This window comes from Bactrocera dorsalis, chromosome 1 (assembly GCF_023373825.1).
Source record: "Bactrocera dorsalis isolate Fly_Bdor chromosome 1, ASM2337382v1, whole genome shotgun sequence".
NCBI lineage: Eukaryota > Metazoa > Arthropoda > Insecta > Diptera > Tephritidae > Bactrocera > Bactrocera dorsalis.
The window spans coordinates 93,299,927-93,314,803 of NC_064303.1; the positions used below are offsets into that span (position 1 = coordinate 93,299,927).

The 14,877-nt window shown below is 39.3% G+C and overlaps 1 protein-coding gene across 1 annotated transcript in view; it reads right to left on the minus strand.

Annotated features, from left to right (window-relative positions):
- LOC105232854 (hemicentin-2) overlaps positions 1 to 14,877 on the minus strand; it is a 334,253-nt gene that overhangs the window by 218,003 nt on the left and 101,373 nt on the right. The gene's annotated exons all lie outside the window — the stretch shown is intronic.

The window sequence follows — 14,877 nt, forward strand, 5'->3', positions numbered from 1 at the left end:
TAGACCCATAGTTCCGCAGATAAAGTTGTTCAGACATTCTTTCTCGTATTTTATATAAAAAATTTACCCACTCTAGTTCATTTACATATACATATACAATACAATACAATATTATATATCTAATATTTAGCAGGTATTTAGTTTTCTGCTTCATAATTTCTACAAAGGCGTATCATTAATCACAACAGCATCAATGCGCTCACCAATCACCAGCGCCACAACTGAGGCAACGGAAGCATGCTTATAAGTAGGAGGAGGGTGAAGGCAGCAGAAAGTTAAAAATAGAAGTAGTAAAGACCGGAAGAAACTCTGCGCAAGCAGTTGGAATTGCAGCTGGGCTTGCTACTTGCCACTTGCTGCTGCTGCTGCTGCTGCTGATGGTTGGCGAGTCCACATCATTACTTGCTAAAAACTTTTGCCTTTCGAATGCCATTAAAACTTAAATTTCATACAAATAACAACAATGAATATTCATAGCCATATCCATGCACTTCAAATAGCGTTTTTGCACTTCTTACTTCATGCCTGTAATTTGAGCATTTCGCACGCACACACACACACACACACACGCAGTTAAATGCACACCTATTCAGCGCAGTGCTGCCAACGGCAACAAAAGTAGTCGCTGGGCACAAAAGCACCGAAAAAAGCAACAAAACTTTATGATGCCATTAATTGGCCAACTTTTGTGGCCTTGAGCCTAAATTACTTGGCGCGTTGGTGAGCCACAAAATTTAAAGCAAGCAGGAAGTGTGTAAGTCTCAAGCTCAACAGCGCAGCTAACTAAGTGAACTCGGTTGAAGAAAACACTCACACAGATACAGTTACATAAATACATACATATGTTTATGCAGGCATATTGGTGAGATCGTTTATGGTTCAGCTCTTTATACCTACATTAGGTAGGTGCTAAGTGTTTATTGTTGTTTTGAATATTTATGGGATATTAGGGTGGCGCTTAAGTTTGGAAAATAATTATAGTACAAATTGAAGACAGTAGCATGGTTGAATTTCAGTTGAAAGTTGCAAGTGCAATAAAACTATATAAAATATTTTCAGACAGGCAAAAGAGTAACTCAAGGAAAAATTACCCTTGATAACTCCCCATTTTACCGGAATCGACCAAGTCCATAAGTTCATATAAAACTATATAAAATATTTTCCCATAGGGCATGTTCTCACATTATTGTAGAAAATTCACATAAATTTCCCAACACCAGTCATTACAGGGCGTGGGTACAATAATCTGAAATTTATTTGGTTATAATTGCTTTTATTCGCTCTGAAAAAAAGTTAATATATTTTCTCTTAATACTATCTGATAATCAAAGTTTTAAGAGAGAGAGAGAGAGAGCTATTGCTTGTACTCAAAAAAAAAAATAATTTTCTAATGATCTGGTATTCCATTCAATTTTAATTAACCTATTAACTTTATCTCTTGCGCTCTCTCATACAATGTTTTACTCTCTACATGTCTCAATTTCCCTTTAGAATCTCTTTCTACCTCTGTCCATCTCACATTCCCTTTAAGTATGTCTCGCATTATAAAAAGTTTTCTATCTCTTTGACGTTATTTCTCTCTCTCTCTCTCTCTCTCTCTGTCTCTTTCTGACTCTCTCCTTCTATATCTCTCAGCCTCTTCCTCACTCTACGGGTGTATAAAGGTTCATAAGGTATATCACCTTATCTTTAGACCCGTTTTCTATCGTTGTCTATCTCACATTTCCTTTAGGTGTGTCTCGCATTGCTTCAAATTTTAACCACCTCTCTCATTCTGCCTCTTTCACGCACTTTTTCTCTCTCTCTAACTCTCCCTTTCTGTATCTGTATGCCTCTTCCTTTCTCTGCAGGTGTATAAAGGTTCACATGGTATCTTACTTTTCCTTTAGACACTCATTCTATCTCTGCCTGTCTCATAATCCCTTTACTTATGTCTCACGTTAGATAAAATTTTAATTACTTCACTCACTTTGTCTCTTTCACTTTCGATCTGATCTTTCTCTCTCTCTTTAACTCTCCATTTTTATCTCTATTTGCCTCTTCTTCCCTTTGCGGGTATATAAAGATTCCGCTTCATTTATTGTACTAAACTGGATAAAATTCTTGATATTCTCAAAAAGTGGACCATAAACGACCAGTTAAAAGGGAGACAATAAAATATTGAATTTTTCAGAAAACTGTATACAGACTGTATATTCTTCTCTTCAACTATTTTTGGGAAAATACCATAGTATGCAGATTAAGAAAGTTGCCCAACGTTACCTCTAATATTGAACCTTAGGACCAAATAATACCAGATGAAAGATCAATTGGGTTTTAGCAAGGGAAAAGGTTAACTTCGGCTGCACAGAAGCTATAAGATTCTTCAGAGAAGTATTTTCTGTAGCATAAAGGTTATAAAAAATCTTTATCTTGATTTTGTATGGCAGCTATATGCTTTTGTTATCCGATCTCAACCATTTTTCGGAACTTGTAGCGATGCTCTTCTCAATAATATGATATAAATTTGGCGAAGATGTCTGGTTTACTTACAGGAACTCGAGTTTGGTCGGTCAGTTGTATGACAGCTATATGGTTGTCTGATATTGGCGGTCCGACAAATGAGCAACTTTTTGGTAATAAAAGAACGTGTGCAAGCTTTCAGATCTCCATATCAAAAACTCAGACGGACATGGCTATATCAACTCAGCTCGACCAACTGGGTATTCATATATATTGTGTGACGTCTACGACGTTTCCTTTTGGGTGCTACAAACATCGTAATGAACTGCCTGTTTAGAGTATAAAAATTGGTGTCAACAAAATGATCATTAGTTGCTTTGAGCGCTTATCGTAATTTTTCTATCAAAATTCTTTCCCTCCGACCCACCCTAATGCGTGTATGTAAATTAAGTCGCCCCTAAATAGTATACATGTGTGTGTCTAAATGAAATATATACAATAAATTACCCACACAAGTAAAGGATGTGCTGTTACCTATTAGCGGTGAGGGCATTGACGCCTTAAAATATGCAATGCAATGACATGCTAAAAAGGCAAACGTGCGAGTAACAAGATAAACGAGCAGTGAGTCGAAAAAAGGTAAACGGCAGATGGAGTCACAAATTTTCGGGAAATAAAATCAAGTAAAATGAAACTTAACAGAAAATTAAATTAAATGAAAAACTTTCGACTGACCGCACGCGGTGAATACAAACAAAAGACAGCACTTTTGAACCCTAAAAAGCAATGAATGGCAGCGCACGACATACAGACAGCGCCATTATAGCAACTCATGCTTAGGAAAGCTATAAATGTGCGATTGTATGTGTGTGTGTGTCTAATGCAAACTGCGAGCTACGAAAACCCGAAAATGCAGCGAGCTCTCAAATAGAGCCATGCAGCTTCCAAATGAAATTATTGTCTGTATTTCATGGAATACTTATCAGCTCACTGCGCTCCGCTTCCCACAACCAGCGCCGGCAGGTGAGCTACTGTTCGCCGTACGCTTTTGTGTGAGTTTCTGCATTTCACTTCAGCACATTCAATATTTCACCTTCGAAAGTTTTGGCAGTGCGCTGATAACTTTGTGTGTCTTATATAACAGTTATGCAGTTGTATTTAGTTGTAACTGCCTGTGTGTGTGTTTGTGTGCTGCGTGAAACTATGAATTCGTTTAACCAGCAAGCTCTTAGCTTCGTTATTCCTGACGCGCTGGTCATTTATCTTCACGGCAGTCTTTTTCTAACGCAGACTTCTTTTTTTATTTCCAAACAATCCTTTTTGTGCTTTCAGTTTTGGTGCAGGCTTTCAAGTAAGCGTTCGGATGTAGTTGTGGTGGTTTGGGGCATATCTTCAGAATCATTAGATATTGGTGACCACAATGACTGAAGGGATTTATTTGACAGGTTGGGTAGGAGTTGGATGTGAGCATAAAGAATGGAAGAAGAATTCTAAAATTCAGTTGGTAGGTGTGTGCTTGAATAGCGTAGAAAACAATGGGTCTATTGGAGCATTTTAAATTATATAATTTGAGTTGAATATATGGCGATTTTTAGGTGGATGGTCATCTTAACAACAGTAAATCTTTCGAGCAATGACAGTTAGTGAAATTTTAATGAATTTGGAGACTAAACAGTGGAAGATTTATCGTTAGGTCTTTACCACAGTTAAGTTAGGTTGTAGAGTTCATAAAAAAATCGATGGATCTCACTTAGACAGATATTTGTCCTTTATATTTTCAACAAACTCCGAAAAGTGGATCAGTTCCTCATATATCAGCGAAGCGTTTTGAGTTTACCACAAGTTTACTAAAATGGTTAGAATCCAAGCTCAGTGGTTTCACTAGGCTCACCTGAGGTGTGTTTACCGAGACATTTTAATCTGCCAAACGCAGCGAAATGAAGAAGAAAGTGACGGGCAATAAAGGGATAGTGATTCCATACAGCTTTGGCAAACGGCGTCCGACAAAATATGTATTTAGCCACACCGAATTAGACGTATTGTATAGTATCCAATCAGAACACCTACAAGTGCTGCGAGATTGGCTTTGCTTAGTGCCAGTGGTTCGAAAGATCTCTTACGGTATACTGTGAGCCAGAAGAATCTCGAAGTCGCGCAAGTTCTGGTTGTTGATCAACGCTTGCTGAGCTCACTTGCGGTTCAATGGTCCAATGCCCGAACGCAGTCAGACATCGGAGAACCAACTCGCTTCCGGCGGATGAAATTTGGGAATGGATACCACGAGCAGGGAAGAAACCTCGTTTGTTGTCCTCCGAAAACCTTGGAGACTTCATATAAGAGATTTAAGTTTCTTAGCTAATGTGCAAAATGACTCATCCGTTGATTTTTCTTTCTGTGCTGCATTATATCCGCGATAGGGCTCAACAACAGACCTATTAGCGCAAACAACTTAGAAGAAGAATCGAAAGAGTTCGATTTTGTGGCGAACGAAGGCAAAACAAAGTACCTGGAGATCACAAACAAAAACTCGTCACATCTTGGGTCACTGTAGGCAGCTATAAATTTAGGAAAGTGAAGGCTCTGTCTATTTCGGAATCAGTAAAAATTTAACCAATAATTTAAGCTTGGAGATCAGACATAAAAAAAACTAGTCTCAATATATTTTGACATCGGTAAGCATTTGAGAAGAAGATTCCCTTGATGGATGGGACGACCTTGGGGGATGACGAACAGAGATGAGAAAACACTTAGAGCATTCGAGAGAACTGTTCCCCGCTAGATATTTAGAGACGTATGCGTGAGCGATATGTACTGAAGAAGAAGGAACTCCATGAGTTCTATGGCGACATGCATCTACTCAGGAGCATACAAATCTAATAAATGCGCTAGTTAAGCGTTATCGTACGCAAGAAAGGCGATGATTTAGCGAAAAGCTCCTTCAATACGAGATCCATGAATGTACCATAAAAGCAATGGCTTCCAAATAACCAATGGAAGCAACTAGCGCTTAGAGACCGGTCTGTACTTGTAATGTGCAACTGGCGTGACCTCGTATGTAGGCAACAGGCGAAGTATCGCATTCTCGGTCCAGACCTACACAAGGTTGTTGTATCATGGAAGAAAGGAAGTTTCTGCTTCAGAGATTTTGAGCATACTATTTTAGTGACCACACGATATCAACCTACGCGAGATAAGAATTTGAAAAACATTCGCATAAAAAAGCCGAAGCCTTTCTTGTACTCGTATAAGCATCCTTGGGCTCTGCGGAATCCGTCGCTATCTGTGAAAAGTATTGAGCTCACTGTACATCATGATGATTGAGCTCGAGAGAAGGAGTAGAATATGATCACAAAGCAAAAAGCGAAAGCAAAAACTGGCAATCGAATAAATTATGAGACTAGGTATAAGGATAGAAGCTGTAACGACGATCGCTGATTGACAGACGATATCGTGTCTTTGGGGTCCAAAAATATTCTCAAAGCAGTTCTGGCTTAGTAAAAGCTTATTACGTCTGAGGCTCGATAGAAATGTGTTTCAAGGAAATGCCTAAGTGGCTGCAGCCCGAGATTATCGTTAATAATAGCAAAGATTTCTACTCTAATTTGCAGCATTCTTCTCTTTAAACTAACCTAACGGTTTTGCAGAACTCCAGTACATGTGAATTATGTCATGTAATTAGTTCCACTTATCTTGATATACATCAAAAACACAACACTATTTTAATTCTCTCGCACACTCATGAATTCCTAACCGGAATACGTCATTCTACACAATGTAAACAGCAATTTATTTGCAAACATTGTGTGCACCATAAAGTCTCCTCCAACCAGGAGCTCGTGCCGCCACAGTTGCATAGTTTCTTGCGCGCACTTCTTGTAGCATCGCTCAAATCACATCGCGTAGCTTCAAGTGTCGTGGAAATACATATCTCATGAGCACATCAAATGAGAAAAGTCAGCTGAGTGGCAAGTGCTTAATGTGGGATTTCCAGCTAAGTCCTCAAACAGTCATATAATATAAAATGGCAGTGGTGTACTAGGTATGATAGTGCTAGTGGTATGCCGTACGAGTACATTAAGGTGGTGCTTAAATGGAGGAAAAAAGTTATAGTTTAGATTTTCAAGACCTCAGTCTCAAATAGCTACAGCTGATAATGGCCAAAGATACTAATCGAGGCTTATATTATGGACCCAACTGATTATCAACTGTTAAAAGGTTCATCAGAGAGCATTTCGGATTTCGTTAAAGAGACTTTTATAACTTTATTAATTGTCCTTTGCAAAATAGAAGTTTTGGTCCAGATTGGAGCACGTTCAATGATCCAGAAATATAACAAACTTGAATTTTAAGGGTTAATCCTATTATATAAAGGAATCATATATGACCCGTCTGAAGACGCAACTGTTTAAATCTTCATCTGAGAAGGTTCCGGGCTTCTTTAAAGATACTTCTAAAACGTGTACGAAGTTCTGGTCCTGATTGGAGCCCATTCAATGAACCCGAAAAACTTAAATACATGTTTTTTTTGAAGGTTCACCCTAATATACTCCTATATATGACGTTGAGGTTATGTGTATTTAGTGGTGTACTCTCGTTGTAAGTCAACAATTGACATTGTATTAGTGTGTTTAGTAAACATTTTGATGGCAAAGTCGCGCATGAGCTTGCCTGGGTAACAGCTGGTTAGTTATGCGCCAGCATTGACGGTACTTAAACTTTACAGCTGTCATAAATAACTGACACTTGGCCCTCGTCAATCTGATAAGCAGCACAAAAGTTGACTTGACTTAACTTTACTTCTTTTGCAGTGTCGTGACATTTGCAACACTGTTGCAAATTAGTGAACTGAGAATAGATAGCGGAATTTGTGTGCGCCGCAGCGGTGTCAAGCTCGGGGGATAGCAAGAGCGAACTAAAAGGAAGTATCGCTAATGTGAAAAGGAGTTGCACTTAAGCAGTAAGCGGTAGCAAATTAGTAGCAGCGATGCCTAGTAACATGAAGTGGCAACTTTTTGCTGGGGTTGGCGGCAAATTTAATGTTTGGGAGTTCTTGAATAGTTGTTATTTTTTTTTTTGTTGAATTGCGTGTTTTTGATAGCATTTGTTGTATATTTATTATATCTTTAGCGGATAAGAGATTGGTCATGCTTATTTTATAACTGTGGTTGAATTGCTTTAGGCCTGTCTGAAGTCTCGAGACATTTGCCGTTGTGAAAGTATGTTCTTCACAAAAGTTCGGTAGTCATCAAAAGCAAATACGTCTCGTGAGCAAAATATCCAAGTTCATGCCGATATCATTTCAAAAATAGGTGGTTCGTGTCATTAGGATCTGCATCTGATCCATACTCATATTCTCATCTATCACAGTTGCTCTATGTGAGTGCTTCCAACACGATCACTGTATCACTTTTCAGTGATCATTGTGAATTTATTGATTTTAGACTGATGATGACTTTAAGCACATTTTGTATCCATTGGTTATAAACGCGACTAACTTTTGACAGTCTGCTATCCAAATTTTTTCCCAAACTCTTGAGAAAGAGCCGAAAAGCTGAACTAATATAGTTATTACTTTTGCTTATCTAAGCCAAAACCTGAAAGACAGAGGGCTTACAAGTGAAAATTCTGTTTATGGTCTTTCGTCAGGTCTAATACCCCCCAGAAACTGCATAATCGCTCCGTTGACTAACTGAGTGTGAGATATCAGACCTACCTGTTAGATCTTGATCAAATTGAAACGGCACAAATTTGTCTGATGTAACCTTAGATTGCGTAAGATTAGTCTGGTGGGATGATGAGTCAAGCAAAGTTTCGGTCTTCTGTGCTGCCACTAACGATACCTCTTCGTGTGGCTCATAGCGTGAGACCCTCAAATGCCTAAATAGATGCGAGACATGTTCATAAGATACGATCCATTGCTTCTCTGGTGTCTTACTCTTGAGATATTCTGCAGCCTTCTCGATCTGTGACGCCAATTGTGCAACGTTATCCCATTCTCGGGCAAAAGCCGCACACCATTCTTGGAAATCTCGTCCACTATCTCATTGCCTTCTAGTAATGGGGCTTGGTGCTCGGTAGAAGTGAAGTGTCGCTTGGTTCTGTCGACACTCTCCACTGCTGCCTTGCTTTTCAATACATTTCTAGCCGATATGCGGATCGAAGTTAAAGCTCCGCAGCATTTCCAATAGCTAAGACTTCTGCGAGAAATTTACTGGAGTGGTCCTTCCCCAAGGTTGTGCGCTGGGTTTGGTACCCGCCACGTAAAAAACGTTCCCAATGATAAGGAAACAACAGTCTTCGCCGTTGTAATCTCGGCTAGAACCGCGTAAGTGGTGGCTACGCAAATACAAAAGAATGTCCAGCTACCTTATAACTCTGGGCAGTATGTCTACACACAAAATCCGTCCTAAAGTTTTGAGACATAACTACTCTGAACCTTCTTTCCCAATTGCAAAGTCGGTTTATGTAATCGGTGTTGCCAAAACGCCAATAGTCACCAAGGCACTATGTCCGAAGGTTCTATGCATAATTCGAATGAAGCCAATAGTCGCTCCGCTTTAATCGAAGAGATCTATAGATGACAGGCAGTAGGCAGGCTCTGAATCCGTTCCTTTGGCTTCCGGCAGGTAGATTGCCATAAGTCTGTCCACCACATTACTACACCGTTAAGTAGAATTGGTCTTACAATCCCTATGTAACACCAGTGCATGAAAGTGGGAGAAAGACCATAGGCTTAAAACCGAGACCTTTACACCTTTAGCCATCTACTTAGGTGCACTTTAGTGATTTGATTTCTGGATGTAAAAGTAAATATGATCATTTTCTTTCAAGAACAACAATTGAAACACCTTTTATGTTGCCCGAACCTATAATATCTTCTTCTTCTTTACTGGCGTAGACACCGCTTACGCGATTATAGCCGAGTCAACAACAGCGCGCCAGTCGTTTCTTCTCTTCGCTACGTGGCGCCAATTGGATATTCCAAGCGAAGCCAGGTCCTTCTCCACTTGGTCCTTCCAACGGAGTGGAGGTCTTCCTCTTCCTCTGCTTCCCGCGGCGGGTACTGCGTCGAATACTTTCAGAGCCGGAGTGTTTTCATCCATCCGGACAACATGACCTAGCCAGCGTAGCCGCTGCCTCTTAATTCGCTGAACTATGTCAATGTCGGGGAATATCCCGTACAGCTCATCGTTCCATCGAATGCGATATTCGCCGTGGCCAACGCGCAAAGGACCATAAATCTTTCGCAGAACTTTTCTCTCGAAAACTCGCAACGTCGACTCATCGGTTGTTGTCATCGTCCAAGCCTCTGCACCATATAGCAGGACGGGCATTATGAGCGACTTATAGAGTTTGGCTTTTGTTCGTCGAGAGAGGACTTTACTTTTCAATTGCCTACTCAGTTCGAAGTAGCACCTGTTGGCAAGAGTTATCCTGCGTTGGATTTCTAGGCTGACATTGTTGGTGGTGTTAATACTGGTTCCTAAATAGACGAAATTATCTACAACTTCAAAGTTATGACTGTCAACAGTGACGTGGGAGCCAAGTCGCGAGTGCGACGACTGTTTGTTTGATGACAGGAGATATTTCGTCTTGCCCTCGTTCACTACCAGACCAATTTGCTTTGCTTCTTTATCTAGTCTGGAGAAAGCAGAACTAACGGATGTTAAAGCCCATGATATTAATATCATCAGCATATGCCAGCAGCTGTACACTCTTATAAAAGATTGTGGCTGCTCGATTAAGTTCTGCAGCTCGAATTATTTTCTCCAGCAGCAGATTGAAGAAGCCGCACGATAGGGAGTCGCCTTGTCTGAAATCTCGTTTAGTATCGAACGGCTCGGAGAGGTCTTTCCCGATCGTGACCGAACATTTGATGTTGCTCAGCTTACACAGCCGTATTACTTTTGCGCGGATACTAAATTCAGACATCGCGGCATGCGGCATAAAGGCAGCTCCTTTCGTACTGTCAAGAGCAGCTTTAAATCTACGAAGAGGTGGCGTGTGTCGATTCTCCTTTCACGGGTCTTTTGAACCTAAGATATACTCGTATATTAAAAGCTTGGCTGACTTTCATAATTGAATAAAGCCTTCGTTTTTCAGCAGACAATGTATCAGATATATCAGAATGAATATCCGACGAATATCAAAGTGAGATCTAGGGTTATGAAAAAGTTTAAAAATTGCGTTGCGTTGCGAATTTTTGGATATGTATTGTTTCACACCGGAGACCGTACATGCTTCTTCGATTCCACTTCTTATCATTAGCATCCTTAACTTAACAAATATCTAGTCATTAAAACTATTTTATAATATCCCACCTAAATTTCCGGTAATATTGTACAAGTACCAAAACCGTACAAATATTACAACTATAAAGTTAAGAACGGTTTATTCTATGTACAGTGTGCCACAAAAGGGTTATACTTAAATATTTCTATTTTAATATCATTTGGTTTATAGCATTAACCATTCTTGCAAATTGCTAGGCTGTAAATGAAGTTCACCTTTACCGGTATTTAATTAGTGCTTTTGTTCTACAAAAGCCATTTCTGCTGCTATCAACTCACCCGCCGAGTTTTTATGTCTATTGCATATACGGTAGTCAGTATCAAAGATTTCTCACAAAGCTAACAAGCCGGCTTTTATAATATCTCTCTGAGTCTACCTCATATGTGCCAGCCAAGTAGTAACAATAACGATGCTCAGCAATAAAATGCAATATAAAGTTCGAGGTAACATTGCGTTAACTGTTATTAATAAAAGCGCAATAAAGCGTAAACGTAAGTGAAGCGCCGAAGCGCAGGAGAAGGCAGCTGTAGACCAAAGTTCGCGCAAAAAGTTTATATTTCTTTTAATGCTTTACTCGGACTGGCTTCTCTTTGTCGTGGGTTTGGGCACTCTCATGCGGTTATTGCAATGACAATTGGCAATTATCCTGCGGGTAGTTCTTCGTGTGTCGTTTAATTTACTTACGTTATCTTTGCTTTTCCGTCAATAATTTTGGTATGCTTCTCAGATTTGTTCTAGTCATGGGCCGTAAATAGTTCTTTAAATATTTCGCATGTGGTTCTTTGATTAGGTTATACATACATTTGGATTTTACATAGACGAACTAAGCTTTTTCCCATTTGAAGAAAAGGAAAGTGCTGTTTTACTTAGACAGTGCACCAAGTCAGTGAAAACGATGTCAAAAATCCTAGCATTGGGCTTCAAATTGCTTCCTCATTCACCTTATTTTCCAGTTTTGGCCCCTAGTTCCTTTTTCCTGTTCCAAATCTCAAAAGATTGCTCGCAGGGAAGAAACTTTCATCGTATGAAGAGATGCTCGCCGAAACTTAAGCCTATTTTGAAGCAAGGGACAAATCGTTCTAACAGGTTTTTCAATAAGAGCGCTACAAAAGTTTGGGACGTCAATGAAATTCTATATTTGTGTATGGAACTCGATTTCTTTTGCATGGTCATTATGGGCACGTTTCCAGAAGCTCAGACGTTGAACCTAATTTTTGAAGGTTTTCAAGTATAAATCGGTCTTGGTTTTCAATCAATCAATTGTGACATTCGCTGCTAGCTTGTGGAACCACATATTGTCCAAGTCCACGTCATCCAATTTGGGCCAAAAACAATCGGTTATCATTGAGCGATTCCCATTCACATTAGCGTGCCGGTCTTGATCATCACGGAAGAAGTACGGTCGAATGACGCCGCCGGCTCATTAACCGCACCAAACCGTAATTTTTTCGGTATACAATGGTGACTCATGGAGTACATGTGGATTGCTGCCTGACCAATAACGTATATTTTGCTAAATGACGAAGCGATTCAGCCAGAATAAGCGAGGATTCTTGTAGTCGAGCGGTTTCATGTTCTTGCGTTAATATGATCTTAAAGAATGTAGGTCAAAATCCTTTCGCAAAATTCGCCACACCGACGTCGCAGCGATGCCCAACGCTTGAGAACGACGTATGAGAGACTGCTTTGGGTCTTCCTCAATTGATGCGCCAGCGGCAGCAATTGTCTTGACCCTACGGGCAGTTTTTTGTCTCACTGATACGGGTACATTTTATACTATGCCTGTGGATTAAAATTTTTCCACCAGACGCTCAATTGTTGATTTGAATGGACGATTATGACGACTATAACTTTACGTAGCGCTATTAAAATTGTGGCCACGGACTCCGAAATTCGGTCGCAAATTTTTATAATTTCGACTCGTTATTGGATCGCATATCTTTCCGTGATGAAATGCCAAACTTTACTGAAGAGAAATGTCAAAAGAGTGAAAGAAAATATGGCGAAGTTTGCTGTCCCTATCGATCCACTTTTGGAGCCTCCCTACTGAAAAAGCCGTTACGAGAATAGTGTCGAAAAATTACAGGGGCGCTATAATCAGTGTATCAACCTTGAATGGAACTTTGTTGAAGTAAAAAAATGTGAATTTTGCCAAAAAAAATTTGTTTAACTAAGTATAGTAGGCCGGAAACTTTTCAATTGTCCTCTTAAATCACGCGTTGGATCATAGCTTTTATTTGTGTTGTGAAACAAGGAATAGCTTTGAAACAGTGATCAACCCTCTGCTGTCATTCTGACATGAAAAATCTTTCAAAAAATACTCTTCAGTTTAGAAATGCGCCAAAATCTGTAGGAACTTTTTGTTATAAAGTAATTTCAAGAGAGATCTTACTCCGATTGGAATTGAACTTAAGTTCCCCTACATACTTTTTGCATATGACTTGGAAATCAAAGATTGTTTGATGATCTTGATTTTTCTCATATATAGGATAGTTATAGCTCTATGAAATATAATATACTAGACTACTGAGCCAACTCATTGTATTCTTACTTATTAGGAGTGATTTTCCTGAACATTCCATTTTTTATTTTCTTTATTCTCAGGTTGTGTTGTAGTGTTTTGAAGGCGTAATGTATTCTGACTTGTCCGAAGACTTACATAGGTGCGAGTCTCATGATCGCTTTCATCTAGAATTGCTCTTCTGCAATACCCAGAAGAATTGGAAAATTCTCGACTCATACAGTCTTAATTTTTTTACAATTTAATAACCTTGATTGTGCGTACTTAAAATATATGTTCTCTTCGAGAAAGCAAATTACACTGCCAAGTGAGAAATTCGTGTGAAACGTACAAAAACTTACCCATCCCTTTTGCAACTTCTTCAGATCCAGTTATTATTTATTCTTTTATCATTTTTAGACCGCAGCGCCACTAGAATCAACTGTTGCATCAAAGTTGTAGCAGTAAAGATGCCGTAAAAAACATGGCAATGTAAACTGCATAAACTTTGTTGCAAGTTGCATGTTGCATGTGGCATGTTGCACGTGCCACGTTACTAGTTTTGTGTTTGCGTGTGTTTATGTAGTAAAAGCGAAAATTTTAACTAGAGGAGTAGTTAGCCAAGTGTGGTGAGTTAGTACAACAACTACAATGTCGAGCAATAAACAACATGTACGTGCGTAAGACAACAACAACAATGCTTATAAAAGTATTAAGTTTAAGAAGCTGGAAGAACTGTAGCATGAACGAGCATGCAGAAGGTTTAATATACTCGAGTGGGCTAGGCAAGCAGAAAAGCAAGAGAATGCTTAGGAATAGGTATCCCTTTATTTATATAGAATAATATTGCAGTCACAGTTTGGTTTCTATCTGTTCTTTACAATTCATTTTCTTAAATTATTTTTGTTTTTCAAATAAACAAATGTCTTTTTAGTGTTTGCTTCTGTTTGTTCGCTCTAAATGAGAGTTACTTGAAAAAATATTGAAAAAGAAAAGAAGAAAGAACGTGAACTAACCAAAATGGAAGTAGTGATATATTAGAGACCAGATTAGGTTAAGTTAAAATGATAATTCTAACAGATATTTCACTTGGACACTCACTCTCACTTATAGTCGATTGATTGGGGTACCTGAACTCCTTTAAAATGACCCTAAGGGACGAAGCGCTTCAAGCCGATCACAAATTTGTTGAGGCCACTAACGTCTCAATTTCGGCTATGTCTCTTGGTTCGCCGAAGAACTGCTTAAGAGTTTCAACTACAGTCTTTCAAAAGCCGGACAAGGGAAGTGAAGGAGCACTCTACTATAAAACTTTGACAGTTTGCAACCAATAAGAACTACGATAGCGGAAAGATGAACTTTGCTAAGGACAAGCAGTTCCATTGGATCCAACTCTTTCTTATTCCGAGGTAATAGTAGCATCTCTTGCTAGCTCATCGGCTATGACTATTCCAGCAATTGCGATATGACCAAGCACCGAAATGAGTCCGATAGTGAAGTAGCTTGCTGCTGTAGCTAATAAGGTCAGACTCACCTTGACTAACTTTGACTGCACAGTGTGTGAACTCAACCCTAGGAGCACCGGTATGATATCGTAGTGAAAGAAGCAGTACTTCGAAACAGAAAGTCTACTGCCACTTTAA